This window comes from Marmota marmota, unplaced genomic scaffold (assembly GCF_001458135.2).
Source record: "Marmota marmota marmota unplaced genomic scaffold, marMar, whole genome shotgun sequence".
Taxonomy (NCBI): Eukaryota; Metazoa; Chordata; class Mammalia; order Rodentia; family Sciuridae; genus Marmota; species Marmota marmota.
Genome location: NW_025999941.1, coordinates 18,140,783 through 18,147,417, shown reverse-complemented (window position 1 = coordinate 18,147,417; position 6,635 = coordinate 18,140,783). Strand labels below are relative to the sequence as shown.

At 47.4% G+C, this 6,635-nt stretch overlaps 1 protein-coding gene across 15 annotated transcripts in view; it reads left to right on the top strand.

Moving 5' to 3' along the window:
• The window catches only part of Magi1 (membrane associated guanylate kinase, WW and PDZ domain containing 1), a 612,663-nt gene that overhangs the window by 567,293 nt on the left and 38,735 nt on the right, over nucleotides 1–6,635 (top strand). The window lies entirely within an intron of this gene.

Here is a 6,635-nt window from a genome sequence, read left to right as displayed (position 1 = left end):
GCGGGGGGTTGGGGTGGGAGGGTGTGCTCCATCTGGCTTCCCTTGGCTAAATGCATTTCGGAGACGGGAGCCGGTGGCTTGCTTTGATTAAGTTCTGGGGATCTGTTTGGTATAGATGGAGGTTTGGGCTTATCTTGTAAACTGTGGGGGATTCGTGGGCAAAGCTGCAGGAGCTGAGATAAAGGATTGCATGTGAGTACCTTCACTGTGCAGAGGGATCACAACTCTCCTTCCAGCAGATGAGTTTCAGAGCAGGGTTTTAACTTGCTACATACAAATGCTATTTCCTTTTGGAAAAAGACTCCACCTGCTCCCTGGGTAGCATTGCTCTCAACTGGTGTTTCCAGCCAGTTCACATGGCTACTCATTCTCTTCCAAAGCTTTTTTTTTTTTTTTTTTTGGTGCATGGATTGATGACTTATTTACAAATTCTAAAGCCCGTAGGTTTAAGGAAGGCTTCCTTTGCCCGTGAGCATGTCCATGCTCGGGTGGAGCAGGTTTCGTGGCCCCAGCCCTGAGAATAAGACATTTCCTAGCTGTGGAAATGCCCTTTGTTGTTTGGCTGGCTTTAGCAGCATTATGCTGCAGGTATAGGATTCTTAAAAAAAAAAAAAAATCAATGTTTTGCTGTCCTTTCTAATCTGGTTTCCCTGAAGATGCATTACCTGCTTGACACGTTAGCTAATGGCTTGGAGGTTATGGTGTTTGGGCTTGGTGGTCTGCTGCTTTTGCTCCGGGGGGCACTAACAACAAATTAAAATGCTACTTAAAAATTCAAAATCTGGAACTCCGTGTAATTGATCGGCGTGGAAGAGGCTTCCCAGTTCATTAGCACTGGGATCCAGAAGGGTGACTTAAAAGATTTTGGGGGGACGGGCAGATTTACAGCTTCGTGCATTCCCCCCCCCGGGGGGGGGGGAAGAAGGACCTTTAAAACTTTGCATGCTTCCGGGGCTGGGCTCAGTTCTTCCCACCTGTCTCTAAGAGTGGTGGCGCCAAGCAGAAGTTTATTAAGACGGGAGAGGGAGCTTCCTGCATCCCCGAGCCCCACTCCTAAGTTCTCCAGAGAGAAAAACCTGCAGTCATTGATGTGATTCCCTTGGCATTGTGCCATGGTGATGGGGAAGGGCGACTTCAGGGCTGCTGGCCCTGTCAGTCTGTGTCAGGCAGGGATGGGCTGGTCCGTGTCCACACTGGAGCTCCAGAGACGATAACGCGTGTGCATGTGCGCATGTGTGTCCCCCTGTCCCTTGCCCGTCGTCAAAAACCCATTTGGCCTTCAGAAAAATAGAAGTGAGTCTGGAAGACGTGTCTCCCGAGCTCAGGTTGGTGCAAGCCGTCTTTTTCTCCCCCCCTACCTGCAGCCATGCTGGGCTGAGACATGGGTTTATTTTAAACACCCGGCTTAGCCCAGACAAGAAGCCTACTGGGGACACATAGCAGTGTGACACTGGTGGCATGACCAGAGGCAGCCAGGTGTCCCTCTCTGTTTGGCATCCTACTTACATTTACTGGGCACAAGGATTTTTGAAATCCGGGTGCATCTCATCTTCCCCATAGTGTTTCAGAATTACCTGGGGAACCCCCAAAGGGTCTCAAACAGGTACAGAGCCTGCATTCACCAACTCAGTGGGCGCCCCCACCCCGGAGCCAGTTTATTTTGCAAGAGCCATGTCATTAGCAAGCAGCCAGCCAATTACTCGGGCTGCCTTACTAGGGAAAGAGCTCTCTTAACGGCTTTGGCCACAGTCTGCTGGCTCTTAATTACCACGGGCCCACAGAGTGGTGGCTGCCGGGTTCCGAAAGAACAAACCCCCACACTTGAGGCTTGTCCTTCCCCGATTCCGGTGCCAGCCCAGGGATGACGGTCTGGGCGGCATTGCTGCAGGAATTCGGGGGCTGTCAGCCAAGGTGTGCTCTTGGCAGTGGAGCTCACATCTGTGATCGGTGGGAGCTCTGCACAGGTGGGCGGGAAGCCCTTTCCCTCTCCCAGTCGGCGTCTCAGTGATGTCCTGCCACAGAGACAGAGGGGGATGGGATTTTTCTGGTGGGGGATCCACAAGGAAGCTGGATGCCCTGGGACCTGAAAGTCACTCGGGTTGGGACCGATTGGGCCAGTTCGGCAGGCTGCATGATCACAAGCCTGGGTCGTGACTCGCTTGGATTTGCCAGCAGGTCTGCGCACGTGGTTCTGGAATCCAGGGCGGGGGGCTTGGGGGTTGTGTTTTTCTTAGAGGTTGCTGGCTTGATCGGTTTCCTCGTGTGATGGACAGCTTCTGCGTGCTTTCACACTCCATTTCTTTTCTTTTTTTAATGTTTGCAATAATTAGTTAGTCTTTATTAGAGCAGAATGTCATATTCTCCCTCCTGGGTATCCCTGTAAGCATTTTTTTTTCCAATTTTTTTTTAAGTTGTAGATGGACACAATACCTTTATTTTATTTATTTATTTGTATGTGATGCTGAGAATTGAACCCAGGACCTCACACCTGCTAGATAGGGGCCCTACCACTGAGCCCCATCCCCAGCCTCCTCATAAGCTTATTCTTAATAAGCTGCTTCACCCACTAGATTGAGTGTGGATGTTGAGTTTGTGGTTTATAGCCTCACTGGGGACAGTGACTATGTCTTAATAACATTGTATTCATTTGATATCTGAACTTCCATAATCAGGGATTTCTCTGCCAAACAACAGAAACAAAAAATAAGAGATATTTGCCGTTGGGTTTTAGATCTCTCTAGAAAACAGATTCTCTGGCCCAACTTAGTCATCCTGACTGCAAACTTACTTAACTGGGACTGTCAGTCTGAATCACACATAAGGACGTTCTGTCTGAGAATTTAAAATGACCAGTGTCACACCAGACCCTGTGTTTTAAGTCACATCACTTGGATTTTCCTCCTACTTCCTTTTTCAACTTTTTCTTTCTCTGTTTCTTCATCTGCCCAACCACCCCTCCATCCGTCCATCTATCCATATGTACAGTCATCCTTAAATACATTCATCTTTGATTTACTTACCCACCCATCTGTTCATCCATTTATTCCACATACTAGTATTAAGAACCTATCAAAACCCAGGCATGGTGATGCACTCCTGTAATCCCAGTAGCTCAGGAGGCTGAGGCAGGAGGATCGAGAGTTCAAAGCCAGCCTCAGCCACTTAGCGAGGCCCTAAGCAACTCAGCAATTAAATATAAAAAAAGGACTCAGGTTTGGTGTGAGGCACTAGAAATGCAATAATAATAATAAATACGATGCTCGATGGTTGTGGCATTGCTCTTTTTAAAGCTCATAGGCAAACAGGGTCTTGATTACTCCATTCATTGAAAAGGGCTTCATTGTCAGAGTTCCCCAGAATGTTGTATGCATTCACTCCATCAGCAAGTGTTTACCGAGTGTCTTCTACTACCACACCCAGTACAGGTTTTCAGTGGGAATTGAAATAGGAAATACTGCTTTCATGGAACTGGTGAGAGTAACCACATGAACAGATCTTTACAGATCTTTACCATGAAAATTAAAGTCTACTGAGAATATATTTTGAGAAGTCAATGTGGCAGAAGTCTAACAGACAAGTGTACACCTTATGAAAATTATTCCACTCACAGTCACAACAACCAAGTAGTCACACAAAGTCAGGAGAAGATGAAATTCAGTGCTGTGATGGAGCTATGTTATACTTTGGAGTTCCCTGGCAGCCTGAGTGATATAGGAAACCAGATTATTTACTTAGCTATTATTGGATAAAAGAAAGTGTATAAAGGAGACAAGTCTTCCTACTTATACAAAAGCTCCTTACACCTAGCTTTCATGGAGGGACCCTGGATGGCGGGCAAGGAGATGTCTTCAACTTCTCTCTAGCAAACCTTGCAAGATGAAAGTAATAACAGCAGGCCTCTGTTCATGGCACTCCATCTCTTTTTCCTTCAAAGGGATGCTAAAGGAAAACCAGTCCTTGAGACACACAGACGGTAGAGAACGTGCACATTGAGCGATTCCCACCTGAATCATTCAGTTTTATGAATCCTGCCTTTTTCACTCTCTCCAAGTTGCCATTCAACCTTCTCTCCACTCCCCCTCCCCCAAGGCCACTTGTCTCACCAGCATGGCCACGGATCCCATCACCGGATCCCATCACCGTTCCCCAGGGAAGCAGAGAGACTGGTAAATGGGGGATGGCAGAGTAAGTTTACCCAGGTCATTCCCCCCCCCCCCGCCCTCCCCCTCCCACACAGTTTAGCTCAGATTCAGGTTCTCAGGGGAGAGCCCTTTGGCGCCCCCTAGAACAAAGACAGTGCATTTTTTTTCTTTTTCTGGTACCAGGGATTGAACCCAGGGGCACTGGGCCACTGAGCCCTACCCCCAGCCCTGTTTTATATTTTATTTAGAGACAGAGTCTCACCGAGTTGCTTAGGGCCTCGCTTTTGCTGAGGCTGGCCTTGAACTTGCGATTCTCCTGCCTCAGCCTCCCGAGCTGCAGGATCACAGGCGTGTGCCACTGCGCTTGGCATAGTTTTGGATTCCATTAAAACGTGGCATTGGGAAAAGTTCGTCTTCATATCCAGTTGGGACTTCCGCTCTTCTTCCTGCGCTAACTCCTTTCATTTGCCTTTTGGGAGAAAGTCATTTAGTTTCAACCCATCAAAAAAATGATGACAGAGACCAAAAAGCAAGCAAGCAAACAAACAAACAAAAAACCCAAGAAACAAACCAACAGGACACAGAGCCGTCCTTTGCTGGGTTTTGGATCTGAGTCTCTGGTTTTCATTCAACCTCCAATGACATTGACCTCATCAGCACTTGGAATATTTCCTGTTGTCCATGTAAATTGCTCCAGTGGCCTTGGGTCTTGGCAGATAAGTGAACTGTAAATAATTTTGCTTTAAAATGGATCAATTTGTCATTTTTTAAGCCACATGAATTCTTTTCATCATTTAAGCGCCTAAGTGCTGTCTGTATTCATCTGCTCTTCCGAGCAAATATTTTCAGTTCACTTTGTAAGTACCTCCATTTCCAAATCGTTCTGCGAAATAACCGATCGGTTGATTTCCCCCTCCCATTTCCATTTCTACAAACCATTGCATTTTCCCGATTGTCCTGGCCCGACAGGAAGCAGTGTGAGGGTCGTTCACTTCGGGGGAGGATGGTACGGTTCTGTCTTAGTAGGTCTTATGATACAAGATCAGGGCCACTGTGTGGCTAAGGACTTTCATGGAGGTTTTAAAATCGAGCCCCTTTCCTTCTTCCTAATTTGCTGTGATTTGAGACTCAAATCAAATTCTTGCTTCAAAAATATTAGCATGGCTGGGTGCAGTGACGCATGCCTGCAATTTTTCCGTCCCCAGCCACATGGGAGGCTGAGGCAGGAGGATCCCAGATTTGAGGCCAGCCTCAGCAACTTAGCAAGACCCTCAAAAGGGCTGAGGATGTAGCTCAGTGGTCAAGCATCCCTGGGTTCAATCCCCATAACAACAACAAAAAAATAGTGGCAGTACTTGGTATTGCTGTCTCTCAAATTCCAAGCATTTGCTGAAGCTGGAGATGTGGAGGGCAGGAACTCTGTTTGTAATACACCCCCTTCTTCTGTCCCCCAGGGGACTGCAGGGACAGCCTCCTCATTGGCCTGCCTGTTCCACTGCTTTCCCAGGTCAGCTCCCTGCCCAGGAGCTGGACCAACATTGTGGAAGTATGTTGGCCACTTTAGATCATGAGTGGGTCCCCATCTCCCAAGCCAAAAGCCAAGGGCAGACTCCCCACCATTGTCTGGAGGCACCTGCATTAGTTGGCCTCCGAGTTCATCTTAGACCACCCCAGTCCCCTGCCGGGCAGGGCCGGCCTTTCTACCCTGGGGACTTAGAAGCTGCTGTGTCTGCTAGTTGAACATTCCTCCACAGGTTCCTGGTACCTTGTATCTGAAGGACATTGCAGTGTGCAGTTTTCAATACAGGAGGGCCATTCGGCTAATGTCCACCCGTACACATACAGTCACGGGCATCAGCTACATGTTCAGGTATACATTCCAGGAGGTCAGGTACCCTTATTTACCCACTGTGCCCCCCGGGCTCCAACACAGGCACAATCATCAACACATACTTGTTGGTACAGTGAGTTTGTTGCAAGTTAGTCAGAGGAGGGCCTCGGATAATATTCTGCCATCGGTGTACCAGATGCTTCTGTCCAGCATGTTTTTAATATACACAGGGTCCCTTTAAGAAGCTTGAAAGGAATTGGGGTGGGGTGCGAGCCTGTGATCCAAGTGGCTTGGAAGGCTGAGGCAGGAGGATCATGAGTTCAAAGCCAGCCTCAGCAAAAGTGATGCCGTAAGCAACTCAGGGAGATCCTGTCTCTAAATAAAATATAAAAAAGGGCTGGGGATGGGGCTCAGGGGTTGAGCACTCCTTGGTTCAATCCCCTGTACCAAAAATAAAATAAAAGCTGGTGTCTCACCTAAGAGAATGAGGCAAATGACAATCACAGTAATGCAAACCTGATCCCAGGCTGTCACTAGTTCGAAACTGAATTTACTTTCAAGTCCCAAGTCCTTAGGGAGGTAATCTAGAAAAGACATACAAGTTAACTTTAATTTTGGGAGATATATATATATATATATATATATATATATATATATATATA